At 37.7% G+C, this 17,631-nt stretch overlaps 2 protein-coding genes across 6 annotated transcripts in view; one reads left to right on the top strand and one right to left on the bottom strand.

Annotated features, from left to right (window-relative positions):
• Positions 1-10,545, bottom strand: part of LOC146000441 (uncharacterized) — a 31,462-nt gene extending 20,917 nt beyond the window's left edge. Inside the window, exon 1 of one of the 4 annotated variants that reach the window (XM_083138077.1) lies at positions 10,506-10,545. The gene's annotated coding sequence lies outside the window, so the exon portion shown is untranslated. Of the gene's footprint in view, positions 1-7,605; positions 7,687-9,918; positions 10,046-10,304; positions 10,464-10,505 lie in introns of those variants that run through there. The other 3 variants (XM_083138075.1, XM_083138076.1, XM_083138078.1) reach the window with 3 other exon arrangements.
• A 236-nt stretch (positions 10,546-10,781) lies between these two features.
• Positions 10,782-17,631, top strand: part of LOC146000439 (uncharacterized) — a 33,696-nt gene continuing 26,846 nt past the window's right edge. The window contains exon 1 of one of the 2 annotated variants that reach the window (XM_083138074.1): positions 10,782-10,798. The gene's annotated coding sequence lies outside the window, so the exon portion shown is untranslated. The other variant, XM_083138073.1, reaches the window with a different exon arrangement.

Raw genomic sequence — 17,631 nt, 5'->3', positions numbered from 1 at the left:
ACTCAAATAATTATGCACTTAAGATGCAGTTAGATGTGATGCAAATGTACCTAGGCTTGCCAACTTTAAAAAAGTCAATTCCAATAATTTTTTTTCTGGAAATTTTATGTCCTGAAAAGAAGCAATTATCTGTTTGTGGTCTTGCTAATGTGAATACAAAATTGAATCAACTTCCTGAAAACAAACAGCAACTATAATTTGTATGTTAACAAAGCAAAATCAACATACAGATGCACAGACTCCTCTGAAGGTGTAATGCTGTAACAAAATTATTCAAAATGAAATAATATAAATTTATTTGTACAATATCTACATTTCACTTTAAACTAACTCTTCTTCTGTAACCAATCAAAATAACTTTCCAAGCATCATTGAATGTACAATAATATTTCCTTTTCTTTTCTCACAACTCCAAACTCTCCATGACATGAACTCTAAAATGGGCATAATCCTACTATAACATACTTTAAACTAAACCTATAAGCTATAATTGGGCAGAGGAAAATAACGAAGTCTTGAGACTTTAACGCATCAATACCTTGTGGGAAGACACCATGGAGTAATTGGTTAGCACATCATATTTTGATGTAAAAGCACAGGTGTGTCAATCTCTACCACTGGCAAAAAAGAAATTTGTTCACTTGAAGAAGAGACAAGAGGTACTCTCTCAAAATGTGGTGTTAGAATAATGGTTTGTACACCTGGGTCTGTCATTTTATTACATCTTGGAATTGTCATAAATTAATATAAAATGTGGAACGTGTGCTAGAATACTGTTGAAATAACAACAATGTTAATGCTGAACACAAGATACAAATTACTTTTTATTTATCAATAACTAAACAGCAGAAATGTATATTTCAGTACACAAAAAATAGTAATTAACTTTGTACACCAAATCAATCACATTGGTTCTACTGCAAGCTGCACTCCCATCTGTTAACACATTCAACTCCAAACTGAATTTACACATAGGCAACAGTGGCCCATATCATCTACTGTGCATGCATGCATGAAGATATTAACTGTACAAGGCCAAGGAGACAGAACTGAAAACAAGTGGAGGGTTGAAATAGTAGACTGTAGATAATGTCCAATTGACATTGCATGATATTAAACCCGATTTTCCAATAGGAAATGATCAGAAAAAAAGGTTACAAAGCATATAACTTTTGTTTTATTCACTGTAACGTAACGAAAATTTATGTAAATTAATAACATGTTTGTCTTGTTGCGAGTTTGACTACTTCGGATTCTGACCATGTATACCCAAGAAGCAGACATTTAAAATGGTGACTCGGCTAGAAAATTGGTCAAGAGTAGAAGTGAGGGCAGTGGTGCGGTTCCTGTGGGCCAAAAACACTACACCTGCTGACATTCATAGGCACATTGTGGAGGTGTATGGAGAGGGGACAATTTCAAGGCAACATGTAGCGAAGTGGTGTCGTGCCTTCAAAGAAGGACGGACCGTATTGTTAATGACAACCCTGGACACAGCGGTAGGCCCAGTACCTCAACCACTGACGTGAACTGTGCTCTTGTGGATGAGTGTATTCGTGAGGACAGAAGAAGAACATTACGCTCAATATCAGCTGAGTTGGGACTACCATTTGGTTGGCTGGCCACTATTATCTGACATGTGATGATGTCAAAAGAGCTGCCCCACGGTGGCTACGAGAACTTGACATGGATTTCTGTGCAACCGGTATGGAAAACCTCATCTACCCTTGTGACAAGTGCTTGAACAAAAAAGGTGATTACATCGAGGACTAGAGTTGAGTGCCCTCCATCATCAGGTGTGTTGATCTTGCAGCTATGTCTAACACATACGCCATAATAGGCTTTGTAACCTTTTTTTATTGATCATCCCTCGTACATCTGCCTTTCTAGTAAAAAGTGCGAAATATGATGAAAATCAACGGTGGACAAAGGCATGTGCAGACTCTGATTAAGGGGGGCAAAAGCCATGCAAGTTCAGTCAGGAAAAAAAAACTAACTTTATCTCACTGTTTCAGTTTTTTCGCATTTATTGAATTGATGGGGTATATTTGTGTGTGTGTGTATAACATATTATTTAAATACATGACATAATCAATTCATCCTCCCCATAACAAACCAACTGCAAAAATGATATAAATTGTCTCTGAAATGTGTGCGCTCCTTTTCCTCCAAACCAAACTGTTATAGCAGAAACTGTCTGAAGTACTTAGTTGCTCTTACTTCCCTCTCTCTGGTAATTTACAATGTATTACAGAAAAAAAAATGCAAGAGAAGCAAGCAAGAAAGTAATTCGATCTAAACTTTTGCAAATTGAAAACGGTACTAATTTAATAGGGTGAAAAAAAATTATGGGATGCCATGGCATTCTGTTTTATAATTTTTCTCATTCAGATTGTTCAACATTCAGTGACAACTTCTGGTGTATTATGACGACTTGCTTTTCCTGGGTTCAGAGGCCAACCTCCAAGTTCTCCTTACAGTGCTTTCTGACATGCCTTGTGCAATAGATTGGGGAAAGTCGACCCTGACACCTGTACACAGTGTGATTTACCTGGGAACCACCTTGAATTTGGATGCTGGGATGGTGACAGTGTTACCACACTACGTGGTTATAGTGTGCCAGATACCTCTGCATATGCTTCGTTTCAAGCGATTACGCTTGGTAGCCTACTTTAAGAGGAAGAAGATCTCCGTATCCAGTTCTCTCCATTTTTATCTAACCTGGGTGCATGCCACTACCTCACCTCTCACCCGCTAATGCATGCTTTGTTAGCAGGGGGCCCCTCCGTGGGCCTTACAGGGAATGCAGTTGATTGAATCTCGACCTTTCCACTTATTTCACGTGTTTTGGCCTGAACTGTATGTGTACACTGACGGAACTCCCTCCAGCATACCTGCGGTCTACGACGATGGAGAGGAAATCCTTGCCTATTCCTGGCAAGAAGAACAACCAATTTTCTATATGGAATTTCTGGCCACCCTGGTATGTTTACTGTATTTAAAGGATTTTAAAGTGTTGCTCTTCTGTGACAATATGGCTGTTGTACATTGCCTGTCCTGAAGAGTTCGTCATGTCCCTGTTATATATAAGCATTGTACTTTTTCATGTAATTTTGTATGCTCAGAGAATAATTAAGCAGATACGGCCAGTTGCCGCCATCTGATTCAGGGACCGCAGCCAATGGCTGGTGGCGTTCAGGTCATGTGAGTGGCTTTGTAACCACTTGTGTGGCACAAACACCATCAGTTGAACTGTGATCTCCGATGAGGTTGGTCATGTTGCCCCCTAGCTACGGCTATGAAGTTGACAAGATTGAATAAAAAGGAGAGATTGCGAACGAAGCGAGCAAGAAAATTTTACGAATGCATTTTTAATTGTATAAAATTTGAAGTTGATGGGGCAATTGCCCCTCTGTGCCCTCTGTAGTTGCTCCTTGCCATCTGGAAGAAATAATGCAAGAAAGACGTGAAAACTAATTCCATCTTTAATATCCTTTTGTTCTGTTACTCTTAGGTTCTGCTAGTCTTGCATTCATTTACTTCAATGTTTGACCCCTACAATTGATTTCTGTCCAAGGTTGGGAAAAGGCAATATCCCATATGCCTATGAGGTGGAGACATTTATCCTTCAGCTGGTTGACAGTTAAAAAAGAGTAGCATTTTGAGGAACTGTTGAAATACGGAGGACATTTTTCCATTAAAGTGGCATAATATCTGTACTCAGGCACGTATCCAGAAATTCCTTTTGGGGGAGGGGCTGAACAACACATTTTTAAGGGGTATAGATATTACCTCACAAGTGCACGCTTAAGGTGAGTGGTGGCCAAATAAGGTGGGGGGAAGGAAAGTTTACTTTCTCTTGGTAGACAAGGCCTAGCATTAAAGAGGCCATAGTGCTGAGGCAAAAAAATGGGGATCAACTGTCCCCTATATTGTAGCCACCGTTTAAGGCTGCCATTTTTATCACAACGTGTTTGTCTGTTTCTTCTCAGCTGACATCAAAACATCTATGGTGTCTTTCAGAGTTTTTACAAAGCTGTTACACACGCACGGGATGGACAATCCACTCGATAAGGTAAGATTCAAACTATTGGCTGCTACGTGGACACAGACAGATGTCAGATTTTTTCTCTCTGATTCGAGCCTGAACATTACTGGTGTGTCTTGTCCTCCCATGTTTGCAGCTCTATCAACGCTGAAATCCACCAAATTGTTCATATTCTGGCCTAAGCACCTGCAAGTCTTTAAAATTGTCTCTGTCACAGCTTCAGCAGTCTTGTTATAAATTGGCACAAAACAAAGGAAGTCTTCTCGAACACAGCTGTGTTGTGAAAAAATTAATGGACACAGAAAACCCTTCCGTTCACAACATATCTAAAGTTTCGTCTCCCAATATGATAAACATGCTCACTCATATATCTCCAGTGGCATACCCAAGGGTGTATTGGTGAGGGTATTAACCCCTATTTGGACCAGTACTCCTAAAAAAAGGAACGTCAAAGGCAGAAAAAGATGGCAAAATGAGGACTGACTACCAAAAAAAGTATACGTACCCCACCCCCCCCTCGAAAATCCTGGGTATGCCAGTAGAGTGATGGCACGATATGCCAGAGACCCTGGTTTGGGTCCTGACAGAGCCTGAAATTTCCACTGAAATGTCTACATATGCAACATCTTCTTGCTTTCTCTTCTCGACATTCATTATATTTTCGGTTGTCGCTTCATGATAGTTAAGTGTTCGAGTGTGTGTCGAACACAGTAGGCTTAATAGAAGTCCTTTTTATTCCATGGAAGTCTTGGACTGCATACACAAAATTTGGCCTGGGCACAAATAAATCATCACTCAAAACTTCTATTTATAGTTGATCTGTGCAGCTTTTTTTTTTTTTATTTTTTATAATAAACCCTTCCAATATCTGGTACTGCTGAAATATTCATTTTGGAGACCTTTAAACTCTTCGGCTCATGTCCCGAACTAGCGCTACACTGAGGCTCCGAGAGTTCCACACCCGTCAATGTCTTCAACTTTGGACACGAACTGGAACTAGAAGTAGACTTCGGTACTTTATGGGAAATTATGTCACTAGTCCTCATCATTTTCGAATTACTAAACGATTCTGTTGTACTGATCAACCTGGAAATTGAAGCCTGGTATTTATATTCATTATATTCTAGAATGTTCAGTTTTGCACTTTCCAACCAAAGAATAAATAATACAATGAATCGTCCTACTTGTGGCACTAGCTTTGTTGTGCAGCTTCCAAATGATGAAATCTTTACACAATGATCGCACTCACTGCAACAACAACAACAACGAAAGCACAACAAAAGATTACGTGCAATATTATTAATAAAAGAGTTATAGAACATTATCCTTCTTGCCTCAATAATTACTGTCACATTATTCAAAAAGCCAAAAAACTCATTTATCTATTGTAATCTGAAATATCTCATGTGCAGGGGGAAAGGGGGGGATGCTCGACCCCCCGTGATCCCCACCTTGGATATTGCTATTATCAATAACATGGTTATAGAACATTCTCCCTCTTACCTTGATAATTATTTCTCTCCTTAAATTATTGTTACACTATTCAAAAAACCTAATTTATCTACTGTAAACTGAAAGATGCCCCTGGGGGGGGGGGGAGTTAGACCCCCTGATCCCCACCTTGGATACATGCTATTATCAATAACACGGTTATAGAACATTCTCCCTCTTACCTTGATAATTACTTCTCTCCATCGTCACATTATTAAGATGCCAAGAACTTAATTTTTTTCTAGTGTAAACTGAAAGATTTCCCTGCAAGGGGGGGGGGGTGCTCGGCCCCTCTGATCCCCACCTTAGATACGTGCTACTATCAATAATAGGGTTATAGAACATAGATAATTAATTATTTCCTTAAATTATTGTCACATAATTCAGGAAGGCAAAAACCTAATTTATCTAGTGTAAACTGAAACATTGCCTGTGGGGTGGACTTGATCTCCCTGAACCCACCTTGGATATGTGTCTATCACATTATTTTATTTCACACATACAAGAAACCAAAAAGCCTCATCATTTTATCTAGTGTAAACTGAAAACTTTCAGGGGGGGGGTGCCTCGAGCCCTCCCCCCTTGCTACATGCCTGTCTACACTGTGGAAGCAAGACTGGTGTGCACAAATTGACAACAACATCCATGATCTCTCTTCCCCTTTGTCCAAGTGAGAAGTGGAGAAAGTACAATATATCGAATAAGTCTGAGACACATTCTTAACACATCAACACTTCACCATGAAAAGTGTAACATGTGGGTGCACCTTCAGGGAAGCATTCATGGTCTTCTTTTGTTTCTTATGTACATAAATTATTTACCAAATGTTATACCTGAAGCAAATGTAATAATATATGTTGATGAAACAAATATTATAATAACAACACTTCCAAAGATGCTCTACAATCTAAGGCTAATAATGTACTAAATGTATTAAGCAAATTAGATGACTGGTTTTTAAATAATAATCTACTCCTCAACAGCAAGAGAACAAATTACATTACATTTTCTACAATCCAAACTAGAAACCAAATAAGCCTCAATCTAATACCTGGGAATACACAACTTGAGCCAAGAAAAATTCAAAATTTCTGAGTGTCCTACTGGATGAACACCTTAGCTATACAGAACACATAAACACGTTACAATAAAATTTGAGTAGTGTGTAAAGTGGGATCCATGAGTATTAAAGTGCAAATACTCATGGATCCCACTGTACTACGCCCTTCAAGAAATGGTAGACATCTCATGCATCCAAACTGTAAAGTGCCTTTATATGACAAACTTTGATGCTTTACTTAGATACGGGATTATGGTTTGGGGTAACAAGGGCCACTCCAATGTCCTTTTTATGCTTCAAAAAAGAGCTATAAGAATCATAGCTGGAGTAAAGAAAACTTATTCATGCAGAACTTCTTTCCGTAAATTTAATGTGTTAACTCTCCCTGCATATACATTTATGAATGCTTAACTTATGAAAAGCAAAATATTTCCAACTTTACTACAAATGAGGAAATACATGGCCTAAACACAAGAAATAAAGACAAACTTTACATAAAACACTGCTGCCTTAACTTATGTAAGAAAGGTTCTTTAAATTTTCCATTCATCTCTACAATAAACGGAGCAAGTGTAGAATATAGAGAATGTCTCTAATTTCGTTAATATTTGGTATACTAACTAAATTTGGCCTTCTAATCACGAATCTGTTGTTAAAATGCCGCGGACACGTATGGATATCGTGAAAAAAGCTGATGTAAGTAGATTTTTTTTTATTTAAAAAAAAGTTTTTTTGCATTGTTTTATGAACAAAATTTTAACTATGCTTGCCTAACCTAACCTTGCCGGAAATGGTTCGTGGGGCTATCCGTGAATGGTTTTTGGGGCTATCCGTCAATGGTTTGTGGGGCTACCCGTGAACTTTTTACACACGTCTGCAGCATTTTAACAACAGATTCGTGATTAGAAGGCCAAATTTAGTTAGTATACCAAATATTGGTAACAGTTTCATAGATCGGAGACACATTAAAACCGGATATTTTGTGTTTTGCACGGTTCGTACTTACCAATTGTGTATTGCGGAAGATAGTTCAAAGTGCCATAATGCTTTTTACACGAAAACAAACACAATTTTTCACATTCTGAGTGCTTCTTTTTTATTCCTTTCTTCGCTTCGGGAACACACAATATGGCGGGTACATCTTGACTCATGTTGTGGGTATGCAGTGTTTCAACCTTCTGCACCGAAAAATACCTACTATCGTGTTCGTCACCGGTGGAAATTATGCATTATGCATGGGTAGCTGACGGATGGCCCCACAAACCATTCGCGGATAGCACCATGAACCATTCACGGATAGCCCCACGAACCATTATGCATGGTAGCTGACCGATAGTCCCACGAACTATTTCCGATAAGGTTAGGTTAGGTTTGGTTACATTAGGCAAGCATAGTAAAAAAAAAAAAGGGGGGGGTTGAAACACTGACAGGGGCTTACGTCATGAAACTTAAGCAGCATCCGGTTGTCGTAAGGCAAGCAAATGAAAGCAATGGCAATTTTGCGTCGGTAAGATATTTCTCTTGAAAAAGGTAACAGTTAGATATAACAGAAACACATTTCTTGAAATTTACAGGAGAAAAGACGAGAAAGTACTTACGGAATTTAGTTCTTGTGGACTTTCTGAAGCTGGGAAAAGTGTTTTTTCAAATCGTGCAACTTATTCGGCCTGTAAATAAGGTATTTTTCGACATTCATGTATCTCCGTTGTACGATAGCTCGTGCCATCATTACCGTCGACTACGTGAATCAAATGTTCCATGCATTCAAATATGTAACCCCCTGTCAGTGTAGCAACCACGCGGTAGTTTTACAAGATGACGTGTGAGCAGTTTTTTTTTTCAATCTAATTTTCTGTTTGCCTAACCTAACTGAACCTAACCTTCCGTGAATGGTTTGTGGATCAATGTTAGCCAAAAACCATCATTTTTCGGTTAATAAGTGTTAGTGTAGCAACCACGCGGTAGTTTTACAAGATGACGTGTGAGCGTTTCCCCCCCCCCCCAATTCAATTTTCTGTTTGCCTAACCTAACTGAACCTAACCTAACCTTCTGTGAATGCTTTGTGAAACAATTTTCGATTGAAAACGTTTTGTGAATAGCTTGTGCGGCATTTATAGGTTCATAAATTTGGAAACACTGCATATCAGCTGACGATGTCATGTGTCTCCGATGTATGAAACTGTTACCCAAATATTAACGTAATTAGAGGCATTCTCTATATTCTTCATTCATACCCAATAAACTACTACAAGATTTGAGGAAAGAACCAAAATTGATCATATTCAAGCACAAGATAAAATCGATGCTTTTGAAGCATGATTTTTATTCTATAGCTGAATACATGGAGATGACTTTTACATGAGAAAATGAATATAACGTAGTATAATCGCATATTCTTGTTGTAAATTTAAATATCAAATGAACTTGAATAATTAGTGTTTCCTAGAAGTAGGCTGTAATGTTCTATATCTTCTCATGTTCCGCTTCGGTACTAGTTTACTATCCTTCGGACAGATTTCTACAGAAGAAACTACTTACCGTAATAAGTTCCTGTAGTATTGTCTAACATCTGGAAGGTGTTTTGTGTGATGTGGGAATGTTTCATAGCGGAAATTCAACCATTGACGCATAGCCCCACGAACCATTTCCGGTAAGGTTAGGTTAGGTAGGGTCACAATAGGTTACAATAGTTAAAAATTGGTTTCGAAAAAATATGCGTAGCCCCACACACCATTCTCGCATAGCTCCACACACCATTCTCGCATAGCTCCACACACCATTCTCGCATAGCCCCACGAACCATTGACACATAGCCCCCACAAACCATTTGTGGGAATGTACGTTCTTCAGTTACAAAAACACTTTTTTTTTTAAAAAAAAAAATGATCAAAAAAACGTGAATACACGTTAAAAAATGATCCGTGAAGCAGATAGGTAAGTAGAAATGTCAAAAATTGACGAAACTCAGAAGTTATAGGTGTCCGAAGGATAGTAAACATTTACCCCATGTACTGTTATTTGTACACACCGATAATCCTTAGATGGAAATAAACTAAACTAGTTTAAAACCACTATCCTAGAACACATTATTTATATATTTATGTCCGTTACAGTTAACAAATGTTACTAGATTATCCAAATTACAAAATTTTGTGTGGAACATTCATAACAAGAATGATTTCTTTCAATCTTTCCAGGTTTGGTTGTGTACTTGTATTTCACCAATTTGTAACTTCTAGGCTGTAATAATTACAATGTAAAACTCAAACAAAAGGGAGAGGGGATGTATCCACAATCAATAAAACATCAATAACATACCTCGATATTTGTAAACATGCCACTACTACCCACAGATTATACAAGTGGCAATTGTTTGAACAGTGTTAACTTGTATGGTAAAACGTGTGTTGTTTCTTTAGTTAGATTATGACGTTCATCACAGTTACCACATCAAACGTGCAAAATTTGTGAAACAAATGAAACGAAAGTTTAAATTTAACGAAGAGAAATCATAATTTCAAGCGAAACCACTCTTGCTCTAAATTTTGTGCTGCATTAAGTTTACATCAACAAGGATTAACATGTTTGCGCTCAACCATGAAACAGTTCTGTTTTGTTTTCTGAGGCAACGAGACGGGTAAAAATTTTGACAACTTTTTATGATTTTTACAATAATAATAAAAAAATTGTAAAATATAACTTACTGTGACTGACGTTCGAGATGTGAAATCATCTTACTCTGCCACCCCTTGTGTAAGGTCCTGGTGAAAATAATACAGTCCGTTTGCGTACGGTCTCTTAACTTGTTCAGGGGTTGACTGACTGGCTATGGATGGAGCAATACCGCAATACCTTAGACTGTATTTTCTATCATGACACTTGGCAGGTGATTATTCCATACTTACAGTCTAACTCTTAGCAGTGAAATACGCCAAACTGCATTTTCTTGTACTCTTCATTACCTTGATACCCAGGTATAGTGGGATCCATAAGTATTACCGTGCAAATTGTCCATTACCATATTCGTGCACTTTATTTGACCCAATAAGAACTTCAAGAATTAAAAGAAAACTCAAAACAACCTGTTGTCAACTTCAGCACCAAAATACATAAAATCTATCGCTTAAAAACACATAGGATGTAAGAGAAAAATTAATGAAACTAGTCGTGGACAATTTGCACGGTAATGAATTCCACTGTAGGTTGTTAACATATGTATATTACAATATATAGAAAAGGAAAGTATATAAGGTGTTGGTATTGATAGATCGCATACCTCAAATTGGCACTAGCACTGCTGACTGGGAAACCCCACGTTCATATGTATGTATCAATTTTTGGCCCAAGTTCAGATTGGGTAACTGTTACGATTGTTTTATGATTTTTTCAAAATTTCCTAGCAGAAAGTCTAATTATCGTAGAATGTTGGCAGTCATTGTCACACGAAACACTTCGGTAACAGTTTCATATATCGGAGACACATTTCTTCATTTTTACAGAAGAAACTACATTAAAGGTACTACTTTACTATACCAGAGACACCTATCAATGATTTATTTTGCAATTTTTTACATTGCTAACGTACTATTCTGCATTGCGGAACATTTATTTAGGTGAAATAATGAATTTCTAACGAAAATAATGTCTTATTTCTTACATTAACGAGTACTTACTGTTGTTCCTTATTTCCCACAAACCATCCACGGGTAGCCCCAAAAACCATTGACATTAGCCCAAAAATTCACGATAGCCCCACGAACCATCACGGGGATGAGGTATGCCTACTAGGTTAGGTTAGGCCTGTTAGGTTAGGTTCCATTAGCACTCCTTTCGTTCATTTTAGCATATACAGACAATACGGAGCGTATTGTGCTCTCATGCAGAAAGCAAATGGCGGCAGCAGCAATAGCGCGTCGGAAATAGATTTTCGTACAAAACCACATGCATTCGCATTAAAATGGATCAAAACTACATTCCCGAACATCAACAACGCAAATCCGTCTCTGGTATAGTAAAGTGTTACCACATTAAAATTTCAGTAACCACCAAACGTCTCTAATTCCCTTATTTTCCTGTTTTTCACATTGATACTTACGTATTCTGCATTCCTAAAGATTCTTCAAGTTTGCATTTCGTTTTTTGCACGCAGATAATCTCAATTTTCGAAATATCTAGTATTTTTATTTTGTTCGCTTTCGTTTGCGTTACACGCAATATGGCGGAGAAATCTTGACTAGCGTAGTCCATGATCAGTGGTTATGCAGTGTTGCAACCTCCTTCATAGAAAAATACCTACTTTCGTGTTACTGATTTTGTATTTTTTTCCAGGTTCGAAAACCCCACGAACCATGCACGGATAGACCCACGAACCATTCATAAATAGCCCCACGAACCATGCACGGCAAGGTTAGGTTAGGTTCTGTTAGGTTAGGCAAACCGTTAAATTTGTTTTTCAAAATTAGAATTTTTTTCGGGTTCGAAAACCCCACGAACCATGCACGGATAGCCCCACGAACCATTCACGGATATCCCCATGAACCATTCATAAATAGCCCCACGAACCATTCACGGATAGCCCCACGAACCATTCACGGATAGCCCCACAAACCATTCACGGATAACCCTACGAACCATTCATAAATAGCCCCACGAACCATTCACGGATAGCCCCACAAACCATTCATGGATAGCCCCACAAACCATTCATAAATAGCCCCACGAACCATGCACAGCAAGGTTAGGTTAGGCAAACAGTTAAATTTGTTTTTCAAAATTAGAAATTTCTTTCGGGTTCGAAAACCCCAATAACCATGCACGGCAAGGTTAGGTTAGGTTCTGTTATGTTAAGCAAACATAGTTAAATTTGTTTTTCAAAATTAGAAATTTTTTTTCGTGTTCGAAAACCCCACGAACCATGCACGGATAGCCCCACGAACCATTCATAAATAGCACAACAAACCATTCACGGATAGCCCCACGAACCATTCATAAATAGCCCCATGAACCATTCACGGATAGCCCCACGAACCATTCATAAATAGTCCCATGAACCATTCACGGATAGCCCACGAACCATTCATGGATAGCCCCACGAACCATTCATATATAGCCCCACGAACCATTCATAAATAGCCCCACAAACCATTCTTAAATAGCCACACGAACCATTCATAAATAGCCCCACGAACCATTTACGGGTAGCCCACGAACCATTCACGGATAGCCCATGAACCATTCATAAATAGCCTTAGAGATACTGGATGAAAGGGGGGGTTGTAACCCCCATCAACCTCACATTGAGCATGCCACTGATCCTGTGCACGTCATGTTGTCGCAAGTTCGTAATCAGAAATGATGAACAGTAACTCACGTTTATTTTTGTTCTAGAACTGTTACACAGTTACAAAACCACGTATTTGGAAACACTGACCAGTTGTTACGTCATTAAACGCACACAAAAATTTGGTTCACGTAGTAGACAGACATCAAGGGAACAGCTTTCGTGCATCGGAGTGACATTAATGTCGAACATTACATGATTTACCAGCAAAAAATTTTAAGCGAGGGGAAAATGCACTTCCAAGACCTTCCTAAAGTATAAATAACCTCATTTTGGTAAGTACTTTCTCCTGTAAAAGTGAAGAAATACGTTTTGGGGAAACGAAAGTTTTACCGAAACTACTTTCGAAAATGAGTTTCTCTAATGTTTCCCCCGTTAGTCGAGGTATTTTCTTTCATCGTGGTATCTATTTGACCGGGAAATCATGTCAGTGTTTCCAATATCTTTTTTCTAACTATGCTTGCGTAACCTAACCTAACCAGAATGGTTCGTGGGGCTATCCGTCAGCTACCCGTGCATAATGTACAATTTGCACACGTGACGAACACGATAGTAGGTATTTTTTGGTGAAGAAGGTTGGAAACACTGATATTCGAAAACAAAAGAAGTGATATCATTCGCAAAGTAAGCAACATCGCACCGTTGCGTGCGTTCGGTAGCACTTAGAAAAATGTGTTATTTTAGTAGAAAAAGTATTTGTTTTCGTGTAAAAAGCATAATGGTACCTTGAACTATGTTCCGCAATACGCAATTGGTAAGTACGAACCATGCGAAACACAAAATATCCGATTTTAATGTGTCTCTGATCTATGAAACTGGTACTGCATTTAGGAATGTAATGTAAAAGCTAAAAGAACCAAACGTGGCCAACCTAACCTAACTACAAAAGCAGCATTTGGGAATAAAATGTAAATGCTAAGAGAAGTAAACCTTGTCTGCCTAGCCTAACTATGAAAGCATATTTCAAAGTATGTAAGAAATGTGAAAGAAAAAAATGAAGAAAGTTATTTATGGTGTGGACAAACACAAAATGTATGCAGGAATCCATTGTCACCACATCACTGAAAAACTGTCTCATTGTTAGAAATAGTTTTGTACAGCCTGTATCGGTTCCATACATCTCTGGAATGTTGAATCATTTTGGCGGCAGGAAGCAAGTACACATCCGAAGAACGCATAGTAAACAACTAGAATCCGTGAACAGATACCAGAAACCCCTTCGTACCTCATGCATGTACCTAGATGGGAGCGGCAGTTCATAACCAAGATAATAGTAAATGAATGGCTGTTGGCAATTACAGAATTATATAGAAAGTGAAAGTGAAAAACCAGTGTCAAGGAAACACACAGTAAGTAATAGGTTAAACTCTGCAGTATGTTTTAACGGATGTAAATCGAAATTGAACAATGTAAAAATTGCATACGTAGCATGGTGAAAGTACAATTTATAACAAAAGGAACTTGGGCCTCAGAGTCTTAGTGATTACTTACTACATTTTATCTGGTGAAGAATTTTAGAGTTCCATACACTTCTATATGATTACTTGTTTGCAGCAGCCATTTGTTTACTGTCGTCTTGGATATGGACTGCTGCTGCTATCTAATTAAGGCATTATGTCACTAAATAATTTTGTTAGGATGGTCAGATTTAGGCCAAATAGAGAGTAAAAATTATTATTTTATTTCTCATGTGTATCATTTATGCAAATTTTCATGATAACTTGCTTGATATTTTTACCCATTTAATTTTTTGTCTTGAATAAAAAGCACTTTTTTCTCTTTACCTTGCACCTCTGGCTTTAAATCTGTTCATTATCCTAATACATTAGAATTTTAGAAAGTATTATCGTCTACTAAGTCGTTGGCTAAAACATGAGCTGAACCATAATATTTGATTTAGTTAGTGTTTTAAGTCTGCTTTATGCACAGTAAGGCTAATCGGAACTTGACCTACTGTTTAAAGTGGAATCCGAACCACTATGTGCCTCCACAGGGTATCAAACCCAGGACCCCTTGATTACAAGGCGATGACGCTATCACTATGCCATCGTGGAGGCCCGCTAGGATTAATATGTACTAGCAAGTGGCTTTATATGTACTATAAGGGTTTGGGTTTCAGTCCTTGTGTCTACCGTTAGGGAAATCTAACTCAGATGGCTGGGGTTTGAGCTACAAGAGAATACACATGATTATTTAGGTAGAGCCTTAATGCTAAGTTGGAAGACCTGTAGGGTGTAGACACAATTAAGCACATAGATAACAATAACATGGTTTATTATAAGAAGGTAGTTGTCAATACATGGAGCTTGTCTCGACCTAAGTGTTAGAGGTAAGGGAGCTGCTTAGAAAGAAGGGTATAAGGTTAGTGATACTTAGTGAGTTATAAATGTTGATGCTTGTCCATCTTCTAAGTTCCTGAAGACAGCCTGGACATGGCTGGGTGAATTAGTCATCCTGGGTCAGAAACTGGACAGTATAATTTTATTAAATAAACAATAACCTGAGCTACTTGCAGTAACAAGTTTTTGTTTTCCTATGTCTAGGACGACTCAAATGAACACCATTAGAAAAGTATATTTCTTCGTTTTGTTACGTTAGTATTTAAAAAAATAAGTTCTGAATGGTTGTGATTAAAAATAACTTCCTTATCTCTATATGGAGATCAATATTAGTTAAAAAAATATTTTTATATGAGCAGTTTTTCAGCTTCACATATCTACCTCACACACACAGCATGCCAAGCAGAATGTGATTCACAAGCCTCTCTTCATACAAAGTTGCTTTACTAAGACCATGCAAATTGCATACAGTAGCAACATTACATTTTTGTGATTCAATAAATAATTTATACATAAGATTTAAATCTCTAACTTCAAGACAACAATTGTTGGCCCCAGTGGCAGAGTTGTTAGCATGTCGTGGTACAATACCAAGAGTCCCAGGTTCGAATCCAGGCCTGGATGTTTGCGAGTGCTTATTCATCAATTTCATCGTAACATCACTCAACCCCACCTTCGCAAATTAGCCAAAAGTGGCACAAAAAGCAAAGTAAAATAAAGCAAATTAATCAAGACAACAATTATGCCCTTGAAGCTTTCTGTTATATTTTTCTTTAACTTGACAGATTTGTAAAGAATGATTTCAAATGTACATAGGGCTTACGTTTTTAATAGTTTTCACAGAAATTTAGCTCTTATGGATTAAAATAGTTATAATTTTGAACCAAGAAGAACGAATATTTGCATATCAACAATAAAATAATTTGCTTTCATCAAAGTCACAAATATCATAAATATGAAAGTTAATAAAATTACAGATAGGTAATTAGGTACACCATAAAAATGTCATAACATTTAATATGCACATTACAGATTTATGAAAGAAATATTTGATAAAAAAACAGTTCCTAATAATTGATACGATTCAGATCATATCACATATTTCTCAAGTGTAAAGCAAGGTATTTAAGTAGCCTTAAATGTGCATACCCAATTGAAAATTAAACAAATTTTTATTTGACTACAGTTATTTATATCTAGTAGAAGAAAAGTAGCTATATGCTTCTCCACTAGATTGAAGTTCACATCCGGGTACAAAAGTAAAATTTATTTTGAAACTGCCATCATGAGCAATGCTGCATGTAAACAATGGTATCTACAGTAGATACCACGTTTTACATGAAATAGAATATATGTGGCCATTCACAGTTTTACTCGAATTTTTAATTCTCCTCATTCTTTTTTGGTGGTATATATTCCGGGTCTTTATGTGAATCATATACACTTTCTAACTTGTTTTCATCTTTGCTGTGGCCTAAATACTCGGAAACTTTCTGAAATATGTTGCAATTCAGTAACCACCGTTTCGCGGCCATCTTTGCTGCTTACCATACTTTACATGAAACAAGTGGTAGATACCATAACTTCCAAATATCTAGCTCTGTCATCTGTTGACGAAACGAAACAGTACGATTCGACTCCATTTACGATGCACTTTGTAACTCCAACATGACCAAAATGTCACTTACCATGTTTTACACCCTAGCCCTTCAAAAGTAATAATTTTATAGGTAAGAATAGTAATGCGCAATAACATACAAAATACAAATCATGTTAAACCGTTAATAGTGTCATTATCATTAAATTGTAAATAAACATGGCAGCTGATATGCTGCAAACTATCATTAATAAAATTGCCAAAATTCAGCTGCACAGACCATAAAAAAATACAGTGTGTCCCAAAAGGCCCTTAACAGCCGCCCTAGAGACGTGTAGTGCAGAGATTGACATGATTTGAGTATATAGTAATACTGTAGGGGTAGGGGGAACATGATTGCTGTGGGTGACCATGGCGGCGGCTATCTTTGTATCCGCCATATTGGATGGAGGTCAAATTTTTTAAATGGGAAGGTATATGTGTGGCACATAATTTTAGGCTAGAATTGCACCAGAAACAAGAATATGAAGTCAGTTTTCAGATATCTTTAATCTGTGAAAAGTTATTGCGCTACAAAATGTGCTCAATGTGCTCGCCATGCTCCCGTAAACACATCCGTAAGCAAGTCTCTCATGCACGCGAACATTCAAAAGAGTTTCGGGAGTGACAGCGGCACAGGCCTCAGTGATTCGTTGACGAAGGTGACGCATATCACGTATTGGAACTGCATAAACCATGGCCTTAAGATGGCCCCA

Source organism: Lepisma saccharinum, chromosome 16, assembly GCF_977018435.1.
Source record: "Lepisma saccharinum chromosome 16, izLepSacc3.1, whole genome shotgun sequence".
In the NCBI taxonomy this organism is placed as follows: Eukaryota; Metazoa; Arthropoda; class Insecta; order Zygentoma; family Lepismatidae; genus Lepisma; species Lepisma saccharinum.
This window is presented reverse-complemented; position numbering and strand designations above follow the sequence as displayed.